The 24,858-nt window shown below is 45.4% G+C and overlaps 1 protein-coding gene across 7 annotated transcripts in view; it reads left to right on the top strand.

Moving 5' to 3' along the window:
• The window catches only part of MYT1 (myelin transcription factor 1), a 161,889-nt gene that overhangs the window by 5,910 nt on the left and 131,121 nt on the right, over nucleotides 1-24,858 (top strand). Inside the window, exon 1 of one of the 7 annotated variants that reach the window (XM_033153746.1) lies at nucleotides 3,993-4,346. The exons of the other annotated variants lie outside the window; for them this stretch is intronic. The gene's annotated coding sequence lies outside the window, so the exon portion shown is untranslated. Of the gene's footprint in view, nucleotides 1-3,992; nucleotides 4,347-24,858 lie in introns of those variants that run through there. 7 annotated transcript variants of the gene reach the window in all.

Here is a 24,858-nt window from a genome sequence, read left to right as displayed (position 1 = left end):
CAATGTTAACTTATTTGAGCAGAATTTAAAAGTCACTTACCCCCAACATGGGCAAGATTCCTTTAGCTGAGATTCCTGCATTACAGGGAGCTGGACTAGATGACCACGGGGGTCCCTTCCAACTCTATAATTCTATCATTCTGTGTTTTAATAGCCCGTCTTCCTGCACATGCCTCATAGCCATGCATGGCACATTAATATCCTGCACGTTGGAGGTGGGATGGGGGAGAGAGGCTCAAGCAATCTGGAAAACAGCCTCGGTCTAAACACCTGGAACTGGTTCTTACTCGCCCCAGTTACCCAGGTGAGTGGCTAAAAAATAGATTGAACTTCTGAAAAAGAAGAATCAATCATGGGATCCCCTAATAGTTGTGGTTACTAATAGATGCAAAAAGTTTGGGGGCAATAGAAGTTGTTAATTTCAGAGTCTGGAGTTCTTACATGACGAACCTTATTAAATATGGGTCTTTAGCAGAAGTAGTATACAGTGCTACCTTGGTTTAAGAACAGCTTATTTTATGAACAACTTGGATTAAGAACGCTGCAAACCTGGAAGTAGGTGTTTTGGTTTGTGAACTTTGCCTTGGAAGCAGAACCTGTTTCGCTTCCTGTTGAGTGTGTTCCATTTGTAAATTGAGTCCCCCGCTACTATGGGAAAGTACGCCTTGGTTTAAGAACTCTTCGGTTTGAGAACGGACTTCCAGAACGGATTAAGTTCGTAAACCAAGGTACCACTGTACTGGGCAAGCCCTGCCTGAGGGAAATAGATTGCTTTACTGTTTGGGGAGGGGCTGTAGGTGTGTAATAGAGCATGGACTTTGTACAGTATATAGATGGTTCTATTCACTGCTTCTCCACCTAGAACATGGGTAGGCAAACTAAGGCCCGGGGGCCGGATTCAGCCCAATCGCCTTCTAAATCCGGCCCACGGATGGTTCAGAAACCAGCATGTTTTTACATGAGTAGAATGTGTCCTTTTATTTAAAATGCATCTCTGGGTAATTTGTGGGGCATAGGAATTCGTTCTCCCCCCCAAAAAAAAATATAGTCTGCCCCCCCCCAAGGTCTGAGGGACAGTGGACCGGCCCCCTGCTGAAAAAGTTTGCTGACCTCTGACCTAGAAGCAACAGAGGCTGCTGGAAGGTTTCCCTCGAATCCTGAAGACCTGCTAGTTGAAGTACTGTAGATAGTTGTAGACTCATGGTCTAAGACACGTGTGTGTGTGTGTGTGTGTGTGTGTACAGCTGCTAGATTCTATTTTCTATGCATAAGGTTGATGGGGATGGTGTCTTGAAGACTTCTGATATCCCATCAACACATACATACATACATACATACATACATACATACATACATACATACCGGTACATAATAGTGCTCTAAGTAAGACTGTTATCCTAAGCACACTTACCTTGATTTTCCATTGACATCAGTTGAAACAACTTCGGGGGGGGGGGGAACAAGCATGGCATTGCAATATAAAGGTAGCAGAGCTGATTGCAAGTTACTGCTCTATCAGACTTACATCTAAGTTTCAACTCCAATTCAGGTGGGGGAAACGAGTTGACTTTCCGATTTGTAAAATAGGAATTCCAATAGTCTGCTTCATAGAGTTATATATGTGGGATTCACTGTCTGGTTATCAAAATGGGAAAGCACCCCAACAGCAATTGTTTAGTTTTTGGCATGCATGCCTTTATAAAGGAAATAAAGTAGAAAGGTTGCAAGGACTCAGGCCATAAAACTAAGAAATGATAGCTGATGAAGAATAAACAAAACAGGGCCTTGTCCTGGAGTTAACAATCGTTGTAACTGGAATTTGTTTTATACTTTCAACCACAAAAATAGAGAAAACCATTGTTTATTGCCATCCTGGCCTGAGTCCTTGCAACCTTTCTACTTTATTTCCTGTATTCTCCAAGGACTCCAATTTTCTAATTGACTTTATAAAGGGACAACAGCCAACGACCTCCAGTGACACTTTTTGCAGTTTACAAGTATGCACATTTATCAGACAGAATTCTGGGGTTCTATGTTTGTTCTCTTCCCATGAAAATGTGTGTATGTTGTATATGGTGTTTTTCAAGAATTGGTCACTGAGTCTGACTATGGTCAGGATTCATACAGACAATGTGTAAGAACCAGGTATTTGAGGTTGATTAGCTGTAGGAATTTGCTGTCCAGATATCCCCTACAGGCTCTTGGTGCTAATTCACACATGCATAATCCGATCAAATTCAAAGCACAATACTTTTCAAGGGAGATAGTTCACATGTTTAGATGATGGACATTCCATGCTGAGGAAAGAATCAAATAACAAGCATTGTGTAACTTAACTTGACTTTAACTGGGGTTTGTTTGTTGTTGTTGTTTTTAAAAATTGTGTTTAAATTGTTGTAACCCATCCTGAGACCTTAGGGTGAAGGGTGGGTAATAATTTGTAGTAATAATAAAAATTGTAATAATGATGCATATGCAGATATTAACCAATTCCTAGAATTTAACTCATGCATGAAATAAAGAATATTTGATTTCCTTTTAAGTCAAAATATTGACACTAAGGCAAGGAAAAACAAAGGGGTCTTAATTTGGCCCACAAGTCCATTTTCACCAAACTGTGGTCACCTATATGATCAGAGTTTACTCAGGGAGCTGAGGCTGAGCTGAACCGCAATCTCCCTAGCCATTTTAATGTCTTGGCCAAGACTTAACTAGTGAATTTGTGGCTAAGGCTTTAAATGTGAGCCAATACTGCACATTACACGAGCTCTCATTCTCAAGCACACTGGTATCACCTTAACCAGTCTTAGAGTCTTAATTTGCCTTTCCCTCACAACAGCTCTTTGAACTAGTTTATCACAGTTGTGAGAGCAAGAGAGATTTGATCGAGGCCAAACAAATAAGACAATGGCAGGGAAGGTATTTAAACACAACTCTCCAAAAGTTCAAGCCCAGTGACATATCCATTCTCTGGGCCATTTGTTATATAAATCACTAAACACATTCCTAAATGGTTCGGAAGCCTTTCACAACAAGCTTGCTAGGACTCATTTGATGCTGTGTTTTTAGCAAGACTCACCCAAACTTTGAAGGCATTGTTCTGATAAAAAATATGGCATTGACTTTTCTTCCACTCAGTGCTGAGATCAAGGATAGTGGCCAGCTCCTTCCACCATCAGATTAACCTTTCTCAAAAAAATAAAATAAAATAATACTCTGATGGTGGAAGGAAGTAAAGACAAGAGCAAACTTCCCTTTTACTCATTCGGATAAACTTTGCAGATATTTGTTTAATTGATGCAACAACTCCAGGATTACTATAATCAGCATGGGAAGTGTATGCTGTGTTGTGCTGTGCTGTGTTGTGTGGTGACATATACAGCCAAACTCCTGGACTTTTCAATATATTAGCTCAACCACTGCTGGTCTCCCAACTTGCCTCTGGTCGTGAATTCCCCACCCTGTTCTTTATGACGATGGGTCATCTTTTCTAACCACCAATAAACATTGTAAAGTACTTTCGCTGCAGCTGGGCTAAGCCGGGGCATCTGTCATTCCCTGCTTGTTGCTATTAGAAATTATGGGACTGTACCATAGGCTGGAAATGTGGAGGGGGGGGATTAAGCTGACAGTTGTAACCTTCCCGGCTCCTTTTGTCTCCTTTGCATAAAAGGACTTTCAACCCATGCTGCATATTAATTATGGATCAGAATGGATTTTGAGGGGGGGCCGAGGGGAGATCTTCCACCTTCTGTTAGAGCCCGAGGAGTGGTGGAAAGAGGGGAAAATATATTCTGGGGCTCCCTCCCACGCTCACCCCCCTCCAAGGGGGAAAAAGTCAGCACCTCCATGTCTTTCTGTTTCCCCCCCCCCTCCTTCCTTTACTGTAGATTTATTTCACCTCGGAGAGTAAACAGATATATTGCAAGCCCAAAGGGTTGATGGGTAGTGTATTTACAAAGGGAAGGAGAAGAGCGCCCCCCCATCCACGTCCGCCTCCTTTCCACCGCCCCCCCCGCCATTCCCATTAATGAGAGCGATCATTAAGTGAGACACTGCCTTTAGCGAGCTTAAAGAGTTCACACACTAAAGACTTATCAGCGGTTTTAATTGAAAGCTACGAACCTTCTTCCACGCATGTTCCCGGCGTAAGGAAGTGGGGAGGGGGGGCCGCTTTCAGCAAGTGCTCTCTCTCCTCTCCACCTCTCCCCCCCCTTTCCAACCTCTCCACCTTCCAACTCTCCCGCTCCCCCCCATCTCCACCCACCCACCACCCCATGTAAATTTCATGATTGCTTTCCGTGATGTCATTTTGAAAAGAGACAGACAATAGGCTGTGAGCAAAGGTAAGTCAATGTTATGCTCTGTTGTTTGTTTGTTTGTTTGTTTGCGCGGACAAAAGGCACATATTTATCAAGTGTGTATGTGTTGATTTTAAGAAGAAGAAAATGTTAATAAGCAATAATCGTCATATTCTTCGGGTGGTTTCTGGAGGGTGGAAAAGAGAGTGTTTGAGGAGAGAGAGAGAGAGGAAAAAAATTATATATATCCGGATAGTTCCAGAGGTTGTCCTGATCTGTAGGGATCGCTTTGGAGAAACCGTGCCCGTGCCCGTGGTGGTGGTGGTGGTGGGGGGGGGGGGCTTTTTGTATTTGACGGCCTATTTGCTTATTGTTATTTTTCCCCTATTCCTGGATCTTTGATGGCCGAGTTTTTCTCGCGGGCGCGCTTTGGATCTCGTTGCAATTGTGGAAAGATGACAGGAAGAGCGAGAAGAGAAGAAGACAGGGCAACGGGGGTGGAAAGGCGAGATCTTTCTTTCTTCCTTCCTTCCTTTTTTGCTCGCTGCCTTTAAAGTTTCTCAGCATTTCTTAAAAAAAGAAGAAGAAGTAGAGTGGACTTTGATACTCCCTCACCTAGGGAGGGATCCCAAAGCGGAAGAGAGAGAAAATTCCGGGCGGAGGGGGAGGCAACCGCCCCGAATGTCTGGTTGGTTCCCTTACTTGACACACTCTCGCAAAAAGTTGCCGCTGTCCATGGTTCTGAAATTCCCTGTTTTCGGTTTGAAGTTGCAGGCAGCAGTTCTACGGTCTTGCTTTCTCATTTCTGGCAATCTCGTGCGAATCGGGAGGAAGATAATTTGTTGTTGTTGTTGTTGTTGTTAGAAAAGATTTCAGAGATACATTATTTCCCACAATTCTCCCCCCCCCATCCCTGTATCAGTGATAAGAGTGGGAGACCTTACTGTTCTGTCCTGATGTTCCAGGGTAAAACTAAAACAGGGTATGGTTAAAAGTAAGAGACTGTTTTAAAAGTGTCAGGCATTTAGGAAGTCAAGTTACTTTGCCGCGTTAAGAATAACAACCAGGGGAGTGTTTGCTGGTTTTACTAGTTTATGGCTCTGGCTTTCTGTGTAATTTAGATTCCCTTCCACATATATAATGTCCAGAAACAAAAGGGACATTTTACTCCTTATACTTCATTGTTCATTGCTTTTATTGCTTGGATTGTTTTGTTATTTCATTGCAGGCAGCTCTCCCCGCCCCCCCCCCCCCCCCGTGAAATGATAAGATTGGGCAGGAAGTATTTAGGAGTTGTGGCTTCATTTAGAGCCTTTCCTATGCACGTCTAACAATGCAATCCTATGCATGCCTTCTCAGAAATAAGTCCCATTGGTTTTGATGGGGCTTGGTCCTGGGTGAGTACAGGATTTCAGCCTCAACCTCTTAATCAATTGTTAGGAGGTAGGATTTAATGGAAGTTTTTAAGGACCAGGTTGACAAAGCAGAAGATGACGATATTACACCAAAACTAGCAAGGGAGGCCTTTGTCTGTTTCTGAGCCATTTGTTTGTTTCCCGTTGGGAGGTCTATTGTTGAACTGGAGAAGGGTTGTTTGTTTTCACATTCATCACAATTCCCTGTTTTGAGATGGAGGCTGAACTAGCTGGGGAATGACCCAGGGTTTTTCATGACAGCTATTTCCTACCTCTGCCAGGGGAATAGGAAAAGGTTCCTGTATGACTCAACCAGCTGTCAACACAAGTATTATAATTTTGTGTTCTTGCTCTCTGGCTGGGTCCCATTTGCTTGTGGTTTCTTGGAGATCCACTTTGGGCGAAGTTCTGTGTCTCTCCAATAATTGCAGCCAGCCTCTCTCTCTCTCTCTCATTGGCTCATCTGTTCTTATTATCTGCTTCCTCCATATGTCTACTTTAATTAATGGCAGACAAAAGAAGAAGGAGAATGTGTATGTGTGAGTGTTTGTGTGTGTGTGTGTGTGTGTGTGTGTGTGTGAGAGAGAGAGAGAGAGAGAGAGAGAGAAGAGGAAGGGGGTCATTGTAGGAATTAAAGTTTAAGAGTTGTCATGGCTGTGATGGGGTCACAGAAACTGGAGACAAAGATTGCCGGGTGCTTGCTTGTATGCACGTATCTTTTGTAAGGTCATACATATTGCTCAGAAGGCAGATTATTAATGTGGGGGGTGCAGTTGCAGGACACTCAGCAGGGAAAACAAGGCTGCTTTGCTCTTCACCTAACCTGTGAAAGAAAGAAAGAAAGAAAGAAAGAAAGAAAGAAAGAAAGAAAGGAAAGACTGGCATATTCCACAGCTACAAATGCAGCTGGCAAAGTACTTTCTCCCTTCTGCTAGCCTTTTGTTAAGAATGCTTTATTCCCTTTGGCTTTGCTAGGTTGTTGATCATGTACTAGGAGTGTGTATATCTCATATGTCTGCAGGAGAGGAACAGATAAACATCTGAAGGCTAGCCTCTGGCCAGCAAAAATGAGAATCAAAGTTGTGAAAGCAGGCCAGTTTGTTCACCCCAGGAGAACCCTGGGAAGGTTGTGTGTGTGTGCTTTGTTTGTTTTTTTGCTGAAGGTTCACTAATCAACTCTAGATCTATATTTAGACCAGTATAAATAGCATATCACATAAGGAGCCGGAATGCAACGTCTTGGAAGAAACCAATAAGGGTCCTTCCCTTGCATGCCTGTGAATATTCAACTCTGTAGCAGAATCACATGCTCTTCCCCTGTCCCCTCCCAATGGAACAAAATGCAACTTTTCTATGCAGGAAAATCATAGCGTGATCACGCACATGGAGCCTTTGCTTGATTGTTAACAGATATTAAAATAGTCCCTCTGCCACGTCATCCTGGCATCATGTGGTTACTTGAGAGTATTCATTGGATGATTTCCTTTGAGTCAGAGCCATCTATTTACCTTCCTATCTAAGCTGCTGACATTCTGCCCCACTTCCCTAATGTTCTGTCATGCTGAGGTGTGACCAAGAAACAGAACCTGGGGTGGGCAATGCAAGTGGGGGCAGACTTAGTTCCCGATGGCTCCCAGTCAGTAGACACAGCTGAAAGGAGGCAAAGGCAGTGGGACCAGTAGGGACAGGTGGCAGGTTTGGATCTTAGCTCACCCACTCCCGTGGAACCTGTGCATGCCTTTAATCCTGTCATATAAATAAGTGGCAGCAATTATTTCCCAGGAGAAAAGTTACGTGCTGCACTTGGGGGGTCAATACCTTTCCACAGCCTCTGATAAGTGGGATCCCACCTCCTGAGAAGAGCAGCAAGTTTATAGGTGTGGGGCAATATATTTTCAATGCTACCCTTCAAAGAAAGAAAGAAAGAAAGAAAGAAAGAAAGAAAGAAAGAAAGAAAGAAAGAAAGTAAGTAAGTTTAGGGACCTCATACCTTTTTCTCTTCTTCCAACTTGAACTTACTTTCTGGGTAAAAGCCTTCCTCATCTCCTCCTCCAAGCCTGAATGCTATTCTGGTTCAGGAGAATGGGAAGCCAGGCCAGTTTTGAGACAGCAGGTCTTGTCCTTCCCCTTGCTCTGCTTGAAGTCATGGCCTCTGCAATGGATAGGAGGATGTGGAGTGGGAAAGGAGAGGGAGCTGGCAGAAGGGCTAGGACTTTCAATTTTTCTCCTTTCACTGCGCATCTAATTTTAGCTAATTATGAATACATTTATTTATTTACTTTAAGTTGCTGTAAATACATTTATTTACTTGCTTTTGCAGGAGATGATAAAGCAGCCTGATCTCCCAATGCAGTTTAAGTCATAGAGCTTGAGTGTAAGCTCATTTCTTCCCTAATGGGGGACCCTTTGCTATAATATGAACAGATGTGAGTCTGGAAGAACTTAGAAGAGCTGCTTCCCCAACTCAGTTGAGGCCAAGTGCATGGAACCAAGTTTGTTTTGTTCTCAATGGGAAATGTGTCCAAGTTGGCCACTGAAAATAGGGGTACAGCAAAAGTCAGTGGAGCAGTTATTTGAGTGCACAATACTGCCATTGTCCTTAAGTCTGGTTACTTAAATAGCAAAATGAATAAATGAACGGGCAGTTGGAATGGGAGATGTCAGAAATGGACAAAAAGCAATAACATCTCTCTTGACTTGTGTAAGGACAAGGGGGAGGGGGCTCCTCTTCCCTACCTCACAAAATCTACATGTTTTTTTTGCTGTGTATTGCAGTTAGTAATGTGGGTTTTCTGTTGTTATTTTTTTAGCTTAGGGTAGAATTCAGTGGGAAGTTCATCCATGAAAGTCTCGTTGATACAAAAGTTCTGCTCACAGTGCTTGGTCGATGGAGGACCATTCACACAGGCAAAGCATTGTTTCTGAACCTGCAGCCATTGTGCAAATGACCTTGCATGTGGGAACTGGCCTCGGGAATCCAGAAAATCAAGAACGAGGAAAATAAAGCAGTGACGCAGCCCTTGGCGTTATTATTTATGAATAATAGTATGAGATGTGATAAAAGAGGGATGAGATCAGCTCAAATGCAAGAGCGTTAGCTTAATTGGGTCATGGATCAGACTGAAAGGAACACATTGCTTACTTTTCTGCTCCTAAGACTGCATAGCTTCTGAGACTCTTTTGAAGCATTTCCCCTTTTCTCACAACAATACACTTTCCCAAAATGCATCGGCACGTGAACGCTCCCAAAGTCGCTGTGCATCTGAGCTCACTTTATGATTCCTCTTGTTGTTTAAGCATCAGCTAATCTCCTGTGAAGGTTTTTTAGTAACCTTTTAGCTGTTCGACAGACCTTCCGGGGAACTGGACCCAAGGCATTATGTAGAGTAATCAGAATTGCAGCTAAGCCAACACAGCACTCATGTGAGATCCTGCCATGCAGAAGAACAGTATTTTATCCCCCTGAGGAGTGGCTAAGGTTTTTATTGTTGTTGTTGTTATTTTTCCTCCTCCTCTTAATCGCCAAGGAGAACCCAGTAATGGATTAAGTCTCCTTCTAAACTTCCAGTGGAATTCTCTCCAAAGGGATTCTTCAGTATTTAAACCATTGTCAAGTACTGACATACTATTCCCTGTGGCAAGTTTCTGGTGTGTTTTCCGTAAATTATGTCAGCATGCCTTACAACGGGGGTGGGAATCATCAAATTGTAGAGTTGGAAGGGACCCTGAAGCCCATGTAGTCCAAGTCCCAGCAAAGCAGGAATATACAGCTGTCCCATACTGGGATTGATGAAAAAAAAATGGAAGTCCTTGGGGAATTCAGGTAATCAAATAGAAAGGTTGCAAGGACTCAGGCCAGAATGAAAATAAACAATGGTTTCCTCTATTTTTGTTGTTTAAAGTATGAAACAAATTCCAGTTGCAATGATTTTTAACTCCAGGACAAGGCCCTGTTTTGTTTATTCTTCATTAGCTGTTGTTTCTTAGTTTTATGGTCAAAGTGTACCGAGTGTGTCACTTTGACCATAAAACTAAGAAACAACAGCTAATGAAGAATAAACAAAACAGGGCCTTGTCCTGGAGTTAAAAATCATTGCAACTGGAATTTGTTTCATACTTTAAACAACAAAAATAGAGGAAACCATTGTTTATTTTCGTCCTACCATACTGGGATTGAACCTGCAACCTTGGCATTATCCAGGCTCTAACCAACGGAGCTATCCAGGATCTGTTGCCCCCCAGATGCTGCTGGACTCAAACTCCTATCAGCCCCAGCCAGCATGGCAATTGACCAGGGATGCTGAGAGTTGTAGTTAACAAAATCTTGAGGACCACCGGTTCCCCAACCCTGCTTTTCAACAACCAAGTAAGGTTGGCCAATATTCTTATAGGCTATATTGCTGTGAGCAATGGCTTGAGTTTGAGGTCAACACAGGACTGACGCTGCAAAGAGAAGCTGTGTGTTTCCCTCACCCATCTCCTTTTGTGATGAATGGCAGAGAAATGGCCAATGTTCTGATGTCACAACACTCATTTCATTTCTTATATTTCTATGCTGCACATGAGTCAAAAAGTGGCTTACATACATAGACTCTGCGTACAACAAAGCAGGCTACAATAAACTTGCTAGTTTTTCAGGTGTCACAAGACTCTTTGTTGTGTTAAAAGACCAATTTCTTCTGGATTTTGCAAAGTAGCAAAGGTTGCAAAGCTAACCAGGAAGGCAGAGCATAATAAGAGCTCTGCTGAGTCAAGAGAGGGGTTATTTTTTTAGGAAGGAATACTGGGAGACAAGATGGGTAGATTATCTTCTTTGCATGCAGAAGGTCGTGGGCTCAATCCCTTCTGTCAGGATACACCAGGGTGTTCCTCATGAGTAACGACAGAGTCCTCTTACACTAAATACAGGTGAAACTCAAAAAATTAGAATATCATGGAAAAGTTCATTTATGTAAGCAATTGTTTACATTAGCTACTGGAGTTTAATATATGAGATAGACTCATGGCATGCAAAGTGAGATATGTCAAGCCTTTATTTGTTATAATTGTGATGATTATGACGCACAGCTGATGAAAACCCCAAAGTTGAGATTGTTAATTTGGGGTTCTCATCAGCTGTACGCCATAATCATCACAATTATAACAAATAAAGGCTTGACATATCTCACTTTGCATGTCATGAGTCTATCTCATATATTAGTTTCACCTTTTAAGTTGAATTACTGAAAGAAATGAACCTTTCCACGATATTCTAATTTTTCGAGTTTCACCTGTACTACTTTATTGTGCATAACTATTTACAGTGCAGAGCTAGCTAAAAACATGACCGCTAAGTCACTTGCAGAATCCGGAAGTGCCCCTCTCCTGTTTCCCACGCAGCACCAAAACCTTGGCACCCTTAAATGACGTCTTCTGTGTCTCCTGACCCCCCAATGCTGTGCTGGCGCCGAAAGCTGCAACTCCCCCTCCAATCGCGTCTGGCTGGCGTTGCTGGGTCTCTCCCCAGCATCCCTGACCCTCTGCTCCTCCTCCTCCGTGGGAAAGAGCTCTGGTGATGGACTTTGAGAGGAGTCAGATGACAGAAGTGACTGGGGCTCCCTGTACCTGAGCAAAACCTCCTCTTGAGGAGGTCCCTTACCCCGATCCTCCCTCCGAGGAGGATCTCCTTCGCCGTTCTCCCCGCGAGGAGTACTCCCACCCAGGCTCTCCTCACAAGTAAATCCCTGACACCTGCTATTTCCAAGCTGGAGATGCCACTGGCAGTCAGTGTGGACAATCCTAAATTAGATGCAACAGCATAAGGCAGATTCCTATGACAGCAAACTTCAAAGATCTGAAGAGCAGTCTCACCCAAGAAGATGGGCCAAACTTATTCTGTGTTGCTCTGAAGGGTTGGAAATTTCAGAGAAGCAGAATTCAGTTAAACCTGATTAGAATTTTTCTAATGTTTGACAGCAGAGCAGAGTGCATGGACAGTTGATGGGTTCTCCATCAATGGAGGTCTTCAAGTAGAGGCTGGATGGTTACAGGTTAGGGATTAGGGATGCTACAGTTGCATCCTGTGCAGCAGAACCAACTCTTTCATCCTGTGAAAGTGTTGCCTTGGTGGAAACTGAAGTCACTGGGACTATCAGAGAGCAAAGGAAGACCTTGACAAGCATTGGGGATGTACAAGGGGAGCGGGGCATGAGTTAGACATGATGAAAATGTGGTGAAAAGCAAGGAGCTGTCACCTGCAAGCTAAGATGAGTGATGTAGAGGAACTGGCTTCTATTAACCTGTTTTTTAAGGAGAGTTATCAAGTGACCAGGAAAAAGGCCTGCTCTTCTACTGTGTGTTTGAAGCCAATCTGCAAAAAATCCAAAGATGAAACTCTTCACGACATGCATATAAACATCACAGAGCCAGAGCTATTGGTCTGTATTTTTCCCTTCTGCCTGCCCCAGGGTAGCAGTGAGAGTTGCCCGTTTTCCTTTACATAATGTGTGAAATGGTCATAAGCTATAGCTTATCCTGTCCAGTGAAGGTTCACAGAAATACAACCCATTGTAAAAAAGGGGGAATAAAGCAAACAAAAAACCTGGAATTTATATTTATTCATTACACTGATAATTCACTTCATCCACATGGACCCCGAGTGGGTAGCAACCTTATAAAAAAAAAAATAAGATTACTACATAAAAATAAGAAGCATGAAACAATACATTTAAAATATACGAGCACACATTTGGAAAACATACCACCACAATAAAGCCTTATTTATCCCTGACCGGTAAGTGCTTGCCCATACAGAAATAGTCTTTCATTGCCACTCCAGATATGCTGAACCTTAACTTCAGCTTTTTGGCACGACAGGCCACACTGCAGATGGTTTCCCTGCCACCTCTTCTTCCTGCTTTTCCATGGTAGTTTTTCACATGTTCAGCTTCAAGCCGTAACAGGATTAGACAACGGCGGCACCGGCTGCTCATCATGCATACATCTCCAGATAGGACCTCTGCCTGAAACCCTAAAGAGTTGCCGCCAATTCTGATCTGGATGGGCCAATGGTCTTATTTAATAGAATTTGCTTCACAATGTGATACTATGTACCCAGGGAAGATGGAGCAACGTTGCAACTCTTCCACTTTGCAAATCAGATCTAGGAACTCAATGATACTTTAGAAATACATTGTTGTTGCTGCTGCTGCTGCTGCTGCTGTTGCTTATATGCAGGGCCGTCTTAACCATTGAGCCTACTGGCACAACGGCCTGGAGGGTGCCTCCGCCCTCCAGCCCCACCGGCAGCACCCTCCAGCTGCCCGGCGGTGTGCGTGAGCGTGAGTTAGCCGGCCACGCCGCGCCCTCCGGCTGCCCGGCGGAGCGCAGGAGTGCGAGTTGGCCAGCCGCGCCCTCCAGCTGCCTGGCAGAGCACAAGCTGGCCAGCCCGTGCCCTCCGGCTGCCAAGCGGAGCGCAGGAGCACAAGTTCGCCGGCCGCGCCAGGGCGCCCCATATACTTAAGACGGCCCTGCTTATATGCCACCCATCAAACATTAGAAACTTCCCTGGACAGGGCTACCTTCAGATGTCTTCTGAAAGTCAGATAGTTGTTTATCTCCTTGACACCTGATGGGAGGGCGTTCCACAGGGCAGGCGCCACTACCGAGAAGGCCCTCTGCCTGGTTCCCTGTAACCTCACTTCTCGCAGTGAGGGAACTGCAAGAAGGCCCTCAGAGCTGGATCTCAGTGTCCAGGCTGGACGATAGAGGCAGAGACGCTCCTTCAGGTATACAAGGACGAGGCCATTTAGGGCTTTAAAGGCCAGCACCAACACTTTGAATTGTGCTCTGAAACGTACTGGTAGATCATTGTAGATCTTTTAGGACCAGTGTTGTATGATGCCGTGAACATGGGAACATGGTCCATTGGTCCATCTGGCTCAGTATTGTCTACACTGACTCTCCAGGGTTTGTTTTTTTGCTTTCTCCAGGGTTTCAGGCAGGGGACACTCCCAGCCCTACCCGGTGATGTTAGGGATTGAACCTGGGACCTTCTGGGTGTAAAGCAAATGTTCTACCACTGAGCTATGGCCATTCTGCAGCTTCCAGGCATGTACAAATCAGCAGATCAGTCATCATTGAGTTGCAAACTTGGGTCACAAATTATTTATAAGGTGGGGGGGGGGAATAAAGCAGAGCGGGATGTGCCCCATGCCAACCATATCTTTTAAATATAGACCCACCCTTCATGATCCATTCTTTTGAAAGAAGACTGGAGGCAGTATTGCTTCTAAATACTACTTGCTGGAAACCACAGAAAGAAAAAGTGGTGGTGTGATTTTGGTCCTGCTCCTATGAGAGCAGGATGTCTGTACTTAGGAAGGTAAAGGTAAAGGGACCCCTGACCATCAGGTCCAGTCGTGTCCGACTCTGGGGTTGCGGCGCTCATCTTGCTCTATAGGCCGAGGGGAGCCAGCGTTTGTCTGCAGACAGCTTCCGGGTCATGTGGCCAGCATGACAAAGCCGCTTCTGGCGAACCAGGGCAGCGCACGGAAACGCCGTTTACCTTCCTGCCGGAGCAGTCCCTATTTATCTACTTGCACTTTGACGTGCTTTTGAACTGCTAGGTGGGCAGGAGCTGGGACCGAGCAACGGGAGCTCACCCCGTGGCAGGGATTCGAACCGCCGACCTTCTGATCAGCAAGCCCTAGGCTCTGTGGTTTAACCCACAGCGCCACCTGGGTCCCTGTACTTAGGAAACCAATGTGTAAATGTTGCTTATGTTGAGGTTTTTGTTTTTTTTTAAGTTTCTGTGCCTTTCTGGACAGTTTGACTTCAGTGGATATTATTTTTTAGGTGTTTCCCCCCCATACCCCAACTTTCAATCTAAATTATCCCCCAAAAAGCTTACCGTAAATTATATAATGCAGCATAAAGCTGTGATGATGGAACAATTTTTAAAAGGATGCCTTGGGGGTGATAAGAAAGCCTCTCCTCAGCTCTCAAGCGTCCCTGTTAATACTACAGGAATTTCAGGAGGTACACAGAAGAGTCCCTCGAAGGCATGCACTGAGTTTCAAACACCAGTGTGTGTGTTCATTGGTTTTGTCCCCCACGACACACTAATTTCCCCATGTAATGAGAAGCTCCAGGGCAACTTTACAGAGTTGTGGGGGCATTCCGGAGAGCGTAAGCTTTTTATTGGCAAATTTACAGGGAGAGAGAGGGTGGGAACACAAGAAAGGACGCTGAGACCCTAAAGCCACATTGGAATCATAGAGATAGGGGAGGGTTATCTTGTTTCTTGGCATGATGGCACGGCCTGTCAAAATATTCAAGAACACTTAATTATTCCTATCCCCCTATAGCTGTCTTGTTACACTCCCAGGTTGCCTCCAGTCTGCTATTATCTCGAAGGAGGGATTCACGTGCACACCGGATATTTATATTTGCACAATTAAAGTGAATTAAAGCACACTGTTGCTCAAATGCAACAAATCACACACACACACACACACACACACACACCCCTTTAAAAATAATAATAAAACCCTGACTTTCTGCAGTGAGAAAAGAGATGGGGGAGAGAGTGAGGGCTTTGTAACTGCAAAAAGTTCAGTGTGGGGTGAATGAATGTCGAATGGGAAAATGCAAGCAAATCAGGACAAATTCAGAATGAATGTGATACGGTAGGCTGGGTGGATTGCAGTGGGTTGGACTAGATGACCCTTGGGATCCCTTCCAACCATTTGATTCTATACTTTTCTCAGCTGCAATTTGAGGTGGTACAGATTTGAACGTTTTATCTTGCTGCACGTATAGCCCAGTCCCAAGAACTAATCTACACTTTAGGAAGAATAAGATTATCTGTTCTGGACTGTACCACTTGAGATCTTAATGCTCCCACCCACCCCCTTTTATTCATAAAGTCCTCTCTGCATACAGTAAACCAGCAATACTAAACCTTTCTTCTCTGATCCGCAAGGAAGTTTTCAAAACAGTGAGGGAAGTGGCCCATTCAGATAGGTGCTGGCCCCACCCTGATCCTCCACACACAATCCAGTCTGTAGTGATAATCAGAATTCCTCCAGCCACCTGCGTTTTGAATAACATCGTTTTAAAATTGTTTTTGAATTACTGTTTAAGAGTTATCTCTTTTTTTAAAAAAAAAAAAAAAACATAACTAAAACAAAACCGTGTTTGTTTTACTTTTGGTGAACCGCCTCGAGTCCCCATTCTGAGGGAAAGGCGGGATAACTAAATAAGGACCGATTCCGATATTCTCTACTGCTCTAGTAAAACTAAGGCAGCAGGACGTGGCAGTTGCGCTGGGTTAAATGAAAGCGCGCTGCCAAGACGAAAGGAGTTGACTTAACCAATATGTGTGTTTTTGTTTTTTATCTCGGCTACGCTGGCTGGGGCTGATGGGAGTCCGAGCCTGGCACCAGTTTGGGGCAGGCTTTCCTAGGGCGCACTTCGTTTCAACCCTTTCCTAATCACGGGGCGGGAAAGGAAGCAAGGGGAGGTTATGGGGCGGGAGGACCAGGTGACTTCCAATCGGGAAGGAGCGAGGCAACATTTATCCCGGAGACGAAACCAGGTCTGGAGCAGGGAGGCGCTTAACAGACAACGGAGGGGTCAGGAGCCGCAGATCATAGGAACGGGCGAATGCGCACGCGGCTGATGCGCACAAGGAACAGCCTAGCGGGGAGGGAGGCTGGGCAGCTCCGTGCGTGCGTCTGACGTCCTCAGCAAAGAAAGGGAAAGTGCAAACTTCATAGAATCGTAGACTTGTCGAGTTGGAAGGGTCATCTAGGGTCATCTAGTGCAACCCCTTGCAATTAGAGACCTACAAGAGTTTGGATTTGATATCCCGCTTTTCACTACCCGAAGGAGTCTCAAAGCAGCTAACATTCTCCTTTCCCTTCCTCCCCCACAACAAACACTCTGTGAGGTGAGTGGGGCTGAGAGACTTCAGAGAAGTGTGACTAGCCCAAGGTCACCCAGCAGCTGCATGTGGAGGAGTGGAGACACGAACCCGGTTCCTCAGATTACAAGTCTACCGCTCTTAACCACTACACCACACTGGCTCTACACTACAAGGCTCTGTTGCAGCAGTGGCCAACCTGGTTTGGACCGCAGCTCCAGTCCAAGCCCTCCGGAGGGCACCAGGTTGGCGAAGGGGCAGTACTTGATTGACTGCAGCGTCATCCTGGCCTTGCTCCCGCTACTGGCAGCGCCCTCCCCCCCAAAATAATAATGTGTCTTACCTTTCTACAACCAGGTCCCAGTGATTATTTGAAGGGGGAAAATGGTCCGGGCATGCACATGTTTTATTCAAAGTGTTAGTGCTGACCTTTAAAGCCCTAAATGGCCTCGGCCCTGTATACCTGAAGGAGCGTCTGCACCCCCATCATTCAGGTCCAGCTCCCAGGGCCTTCTGGCAGTTCCATCAATGTGAGAAGCGAAGTTACAGGGAACCAGGCAGAGGGCCTTCTCGGTGGTGGTGCCCTCCCTGTGGAATGCATTCCATCAGATGTCAAGGAGATAAAGGAACTACGTAACTTTTAGAAGGCATCTGGAGGCAGCTCTGTATCTGGAAGTTTTTAATGTTTGATGCTTTATTACGTTTTATATATTCTGTAAGCCACCCAGAGTGGCTGGGTATTATTATTATCATTATCCTAAGCAATTCCAGGGGGTTGAAGATGAGTCTTTGGGTCCCTTCCAACTTCTATGAGACCTCCAGGTATAGGGTGGTATAGAAATTCAATTAATAATAAGAATAATTCTAGGAAGCATGCCTACTTATGAAAAAGTTAACTCCAGAAGATTCAGTGAAGCGGCATTCCTCTGGGAATAAAATAGGAAACAAAATAGGAAATTCTTTCCAGTAGCACCTTAGAGACCAACTGAGTTTGTTCTTGGTATGAGCTTTCGTGTGCATGCACACTTCTTCAGATACTTCCCAGATCCTCTGGGAATGTGGAAGAATATGTGGTCCTACAGATGTTTCACAGAACATCTTTTATTATCACCAACCTAAACCACACCAAAAGAGTGAGCAAGCTTTCGGATCACCCAGAACTCTTCATCAGGATGGATGTTTGTGCAAGACTGAAGGTGAAGATGGGGCAGGCTGAATGGTGCCCAAGGAGCGATAGCACATTCACTAGAGCGTGATACTCTTAGGATTCTCAAGGTTGTGGGTTTGAGCTCCACGTTGGGCAAAAGATTCCTGCATTGCAGGGGTTGGACTAGATGACCCTCGTGGTTCCTTCCAACTCTATAATTCTATGATTTTTATGAAAAAGGCAGTTTGGGATTTGAAACATAAACTCTGCCCTCATCAAAAGTTCGTTTTGGTTGCATTAGATGGGGCCCAGAAGGGGCGTGGCTGGGAGGGTTGGGGCGAAGAGCGCATGAGCGAGATATTTTTCCAAAGCACCACCAGCGGTTCCGAGAGACGCAATTACTGGCTGATTTTTTATTTTTTGCGAGGGATCGGGTCTTGTTCCGCTCCGCTGCAATTTATGGGAGCTTCCGCTTGCCTTCGATGGGCATCACGCGGCACGTAGCTGCTGCAAAAACCAGGAGCCTTTTTTGTTGTTGTTGTTGTTTCTAAGTCTCCTTTTCCAAAGTTGCTCCCCCTCGGCTCCCCAAGGGAAGAGCCGTCTTCCTTAAAAGACCCACCACCACCAACCCCCAGTCCTGATTGCAAAGTTTGTTTTTCCTCCGCTCAAGATTTCATTTCATGATGATTTCAACTTCCCATCTTGCAAGGCAATTGGGGAGGGTCTCCCGAACGCAGTTTCTCCTTGATCGTCTTGTTTCTCCCCCTCCCCCGCTTTCCCTCCCGTCGCGAAAATTCGAAGTGAGCCCGGACCCATTTCCCTTGCTTTCTGAACTGCTTGGCTTCCCCAAATTCGGGAGTTAAAAGCGACTTTAGAAAGATTTGACGCGCGGTTCTGGGTAGGGGAGGACGATCGGGCTTTTACACGTGGAGAAAGACAGCTTTGTTCGAATTAGTTCTGGCTGAGCAGAGGGAACAGCAACGTAGCTCGGCGTCACAACAGCTGCCATTTTAGTTCCGACATTTTGAAAGCTTCGGGGTGGGGGGGGGGGAGTTAATTATTTGATCCGTCCGTTCGCGGCATAGAAAAAGAGAAAGAAACAGAGAGACATACGCGTGCCTTGTCGGCTCTCCTGTTTGCCTTCAGAGGCGAGGAAGGGGTTAAAATAACAAAGCGGCCATTTACAAGCCCCCCCCCATCAATAATAACAACAGCCCTAACCTTAATCAGCTTCTGCCGTTCTCATTAATTAAATAGCCTGCGAAGGTAGAAAGCAGTTAGGAACCTCTGGTCCCCTGTGATTATTTGGCACCCTCCTATCCAGGAAAATGCGCTCTAGATTCCTTTCCCCACCACCATCCTCGTTACTTGGTCTTGTCATTTTATTTTAAAGCAAGAAGTAGCTTTCCAGGGCCTTAAAGTTTGTGGATGATCTGAACACTCAATGAAATTACCTCCAAATGACATTTCCAAAGGTGCATACCGAGTAATTAACTTTGCACAAGGGCAGGCTTTTGTTTCACAAACCTTGCATGCCACTTTATAGTCGGGAAATTCCAAAACTGCACAGACAGAACCGTAACAATAAAAGCAATATAATGCCAAAATGGGGGGGGGGGGGAGGGAATGCAATGCAATTTTTATTTGCACAATTAAAGTGACTGAGAGCCAGCGTGGTGCAGCGGTTAGCGTGCTGGACTAGGGCCCGGGAGACCAGGATCCTCGCTCACTCATGAAGCTCACTAGGTGACCTGCCTCTCAGCCTAGCCTGCCTCACAGGGCTGTTGTGGGGATTAAATGAGCATGGGGAGAACCATGTGTGCCCCCCTGAGCTTCTTGGAGAGAAAAAGGTAGGATATAAATGCAACAAATATATGTGTCAATTCAATGGCACAGGAATGCTCGAGTGAACAGATTACTTTTAAGAACAGACATTTAACACATCTTCAATGCACACTTATGACTGGAGATGGAAGCTGGAGGTGGGTCATTTTCTTCCGAAAGGATTACAAGATTTGATCGTGCGTTTGTGTTACCTGCCTTGTGCCCAAAAGGGGTGTCCGGGTGCATAAATGTTTTAGTTACAGGTAGGTAGCAGTGTTCGTCTGCCATAGTCGAAACACAATTAAAAAAAAAAAAATCCTTCCAGTAGCACCTTAGAGACCAACTAAGTTTGTTATTGGTATGAGCTTTCATGTGCATGCACACGTCTTTGACTTGAAGTGATTTGGTTACTAAATAATGTGTGCATGCACACCATATGACTGCCAAATGAAGAAGAAGAAGAGTTTGGATTTGATATCCCGCTTTATCACTACCCGAAGGAGTCTCAAAGCTGCATGTGGAGGAGTGGAGACGTGAACCCGGTTCACCAGATTATGAGTCTACCGCTCTTAACCACTACACCACACTGGCTCTCAGTGTGATGATGAAGAGATGAGGTATTCCTCTATTTTTTGCTGATTTAAATGACTGGAGGTGCTTCGTCAATCTGGGCATTCACTCCTGGAAGATGTTGGCAACTGGCTTTTGAGAGCTGTTGGCTGCCAGGAGTTGAGCCCAGCCTGCTTCTTCAGGTGGGACCTGGAGAGAAATGCTGCCAGAGTATGGATTGAAGCCAGTGGCAAGAGCTTGGCTTTTGCAGCTAGATGAAAGCGTTAGACTTTTTCGGAGGGAAAACATAATGCACACCCTTTGCTTTTGGAGCAGTAGTGGGGAACCTGTGGCCCTCTAGGGGCTCGTAGACTACAACTCCCATCACCCCTGCCCATTGATCATGCTGGCTGGGGCAGATGGGATTTGGAGTTAAACAACATCTGGAGGGCTTTGGAGTTCAATAACATCTGGAGGGCGACAGGTCCCCCCCAGACCCGTTTTGAAGGAACTGATTCTGCTTACAAACAAGGGCAGTCTATGGTTGTGTGCTTGCCTTGGTTTGGCAGAGGGTATTCTTGCTTTCTGGATATTGTCATAGGACTCAGAAGTCCAGGGGCAGGGGTTACCAGAGCTTGGCGTTTTGTGACAGCTTCATTTTACTTACAGATACACAAGATGGACATAGGTGGAGGCAGACAGAACAGTACTCCTATATGTGTGTGTGTGTGTGTATTTGTATACCACCCTTCATCTGGAGATCTCAGGATGCTTCACAGCATAAAAATACAAAATAAGAACAAAAAATACTTACCGGTAATAAAAACAAGTACAGAACAAAACCATAATCCCACGTCCCATAAACACATTTTAAAAGGACACAGACCTTTGTCGGCAAGGTGATGTCTCTGCTTTTTATAGATGCTGTCTAGGTTTGTCATTGCTTTCCTCCCAAGAAGCGGCGTCTTTTAATTTCATGACTGCTGTCACCATCTGCAGTGATCATGGAGCCCAAGAAGGTAAAATTTCTCACTGCCTCCATTTCTTCCCCTTCTATTTGCCAGGAGGTGATGGGACCAGTGGCCATGATCTTAGTTTTTTTATGTTGAGCTTCAGACCATATTTTGCACTCTCCTCTTTCACCCTCATTAAAAGCTTCTTTAATTCCTCCTCACTTTCTGCCATCAAGGTTGTGTCATCAACATATCTGAGGTTGTTGATATTTCTTCCGGACGATTAAGTCCCTTCAAAGGCAACTATGGGGTGTGGCGCTCATCTCGCTTTTCAGGCTGAGGGAGCCGGCGTTTGTTAACAGACAGCTTTCCGGGTCATGTGGTCAGCATGACTAAACTGCTACTGGCACACGGAGGACTGTGACAAATTCCAGAATGCATGGAAACGCCATTTACCTTCCCACCACAGCAGTACCTATTTATCTACTCGCACCGGTATGCTTTCGAACTGCTAGATTGGCAGAAGCTGGGACAGCCATTCTAGGCAGCTTCCAACATATATGATAAAACATTAAACATTTAAAAACTTTCCCTACACACAGCTGCCTTCATATGTCTTCTAAAGGTTGTATAGTTACTTATCTCCTTGTATTGGGGAGGGGTGTCGCATAACTCCATTCCCTCCAACATTTCTGCAATAAAAATAGGGACATCCTACTATACCCTCCAACGTTTCTCCGACGAAAATAGGGGCGTCCTAAGGAAAAGTGGGACATTCCGGGATCAAGTCAGAAACTGGGATGGCTTCTGTAAATCCGGGACTGTTCCTTGCAAAGAGGGGCACTTGGAGGGCCTGCAATCAGGCCAGTCAGATGCTATAGGAAGCCTTCAGTCAGGAGCTGAATGAAGCAGCTCTCTTCCCACCTGTGATTGCCAGTAGCTGGTACTCAGAGGCGTGATAAATAAGACCTCCACAGAAATGATTATGTTGTTCTGCTGAACTAGCTCGAGGCTTGCTACAAAGCGGGTGAATGACTTTATCTTGGTTCTTTTCGGTCAGTACATGCTCATCCACTGGTGGCCACAACGACCACCTCTCGGGACTCTGTGATCCAAAGTAATAAACCAGCAGGGACATTCGCTATTACTTTGCACCGGCAAATTACAGTAAAGAAAGAAGAACCTTCTGCAGCCTTGTAAATGTGGGAAACAGATGAACTCATCCCGATAAACAGAACGGTTTCCCAGAAACTGTGAAATCAGCAGAGGAGAAAGTAGTTTCCTATTACTCAGGGATGTAAAGTGAGAGGTTTCTGTTAATTGCTAGAGGGATGGCTGGACAGCCAAAGGCAGAAACCAGATAAAGGGAGGGGTCAGCATCCCTTAGGGTTCTTGCTTCGGTTAATAAATACCAAATATTGTTTCCTAATGCCCTCTGATTACATTTTTTCCCAAAACTATTTTAGGGCTTTTGTATAGTTTGGCATTTAAGGTTGGTTGACAGGGTCCTGGTACATGGCCTTGGGTGGTTGTTGGGGTACCCCTGTGGAGAGTATCAGAGCCTGAAGAGTTAAATGCTCTGCTGTGACGCACTGGTCACTGTGTGGGCAGTTCACATACGGGCTTTTGTCTTTGTCTGTGTGTGCTGTATTTTTTGGTTTCGTTTTCACCGACCGGAGCAGTCATGGAACTGAGCACACCGGGAGAAGATTTATTGTTTTGTAAATAAAGTTAGCTCGTTAAGAAGACAACGCTTCAGTGAGTTATTACTGGGCTGCCTTGGCAGTTACACACAAGCTTTCGCTGTGGCTTTGAACTCTGCTAATAGCCAGGAGTCGCCAGGCATTAAAAGCAAAGCAACGCAGTGATAGCGTGCCGGACCCTGGTATACGCTATAGATTGTGGAACACTCCATTTCACAATCCAGCAGGTTATGGAGGTAATTAAAAGCACAGTGTTAGCTGCAAGGCGCCCACGCAGCCAGCTGGAGAAGCCTGTCTTGATGCAGTCGGCATAGGGCAGTGGAACTCGCTGGCAGAAGACGGACACAGAAGTGAAAGCAGCTATCGTTCCAGCCCAGGAAGGGAGCCAGGAGAGCTACTGAGTGAGTACGCTAAGAGCCCCAAAGGAGCTGGGAGATGGAAGGCAATAAGGACAGCTTTGCTCCACCTTTTGCACCCTTGAATGGCCATAACTGGGAGGAATGGCAACAAAGGGCAAGGTTTTGGCTATTGGGGAAGGACCTTTGGGATTGTATATCAGCCCCCCCGGTGTCTGCCCCTGATGGAGCCACGCAGGAAGAGCTAAACACAGCTGCTGCAGCAAAACGCAAAGATCAGAGAGCGCTTTGTGCCATAGTCATGAGCTGTGATGTTTCTGTGTTACCCCACGTCCAGCAAGCTGCATGTGCACATGAGGCTTGGCAAAATTTAGTACGTGTGCACCAAAGAGAAACAGCTGGAGCAAAACTACATGCTATGATGCATCTGTTTGAGCTGAAACTAAAGCCTGGGGAAAGCGTGAAAACCCACATAGCTAGCGTTTTGGCAGCATTTCATAGGCTGAGGCAACAAAAAATTGAGTTTGCAGAGGACGTTATGGTGTATATTCTGTTATCCAGCCTTGATAAAAGTTTTGAAAATTTATGTCTCTCATTTGAGGCTATGCCTACCGCTGACCTGACCCTGCACTATGTTTCGGGGAGACTTTCAGATGAAGAGCAAAGACGCCAGAAAGAAGCAGCAGTTTCTGTTTCTAAGAGTGGCTGTGCTGGCAAAGAATGCAGTTCGCAGAGAAGCAGGGAGGATTCCTCCACTGTACAAGCTTATGCTGGAAGGAGATGTTATCGGTGCAACTCTCCCTCCCACGTAGCTCGAAACTGCACCTGGCAAGAAACTTCAAAGACCAGCCAATTAAGTTCCCATGGCAACCAACCCAGAAGGGGGAGAGGAGGAAACCAGAGACGTGCCAGAGGCCGTGGCAAAGGCTTTGAAGGAGGCAAAGTTTTTCAGAACTTGTCTGCTGCCATGGCAACAGTCCGAGGAGGACAGAAAAGCAGTTTATCTTGGATCATCGACTCGGGAGCTTCAGACAATTTATGCCCCCCTGATGGCCAGTTGCAGAACTGCAAAGAAGTTGCTGAAAAGAAGCAAGTCAACTTGGCAGATGGAAGCACCAGGACACTTTCTTCTACTGGTTCTTATTTTATGCAGTGCTTGCATGCACAGCTAAATGTTTATGTGTTACCTGGCATGAAAAGTGGTTTGTTATCAGTACCTGCATTGCTAAGAGATGGCTTTAAGGTCTGTTTTGAAGGTGACACATGCTCTATCTCCAAAGAGGGGGTAGTGCTAGTTAGTGTGAAAAGCCGAAGCAAGGATGGGCTGTTTGTCCTAGATGGGAGGGGGCAAACAGACAGGAGTAACCCAGGTACAGCGCAAGCACAGTGTGTCAATGCTCCTGTGCATGATAGGTGTCAACATCTCTGGCATCGAAGAATGGGGCATGTATGCTGGAAATATGTGAGCAAAGTACCAGAATGTGCTCACGGGTGCAAGTTCAAGTCATGCTCTAAATTTCTCGATTGCAGAGCATGTAAACGTGCTAAAGTCATGAAGTGTAGCTACCCAAGGTCAGAACGGGTAAGCACACGGTGTTTTGAGCTTGTCCATATAGATCTGACCGGGCCAATGGCTACTGCCAGTCTTGGTGGGTCCCATTATGCTCTAGTTCTCGTTGACGACCATTCTAGAATGTCGTGGTT

This window comes from Lacerta agilis, chromosome 6 (assembly GCF_009819535.1).
Source record: "Lacerta agilis isolate rLacAgi1 chromosome 6, rLacAgi1.pri, whole genome shotgun sequence".
In the NCBI taxonomy this organism is placed as follows: domain Eukaryota; kingdom Metazoa; phylum Chordata; class Lepidosauria; order Squamata; family Lacertidae; genus Lacerta; species Lacerta agilis.
The sequence above is the reverse complement of the archived record's forward strand: the minus strand, read 5'-3'. Positions and strand labels throughout refer to the sequence as shown.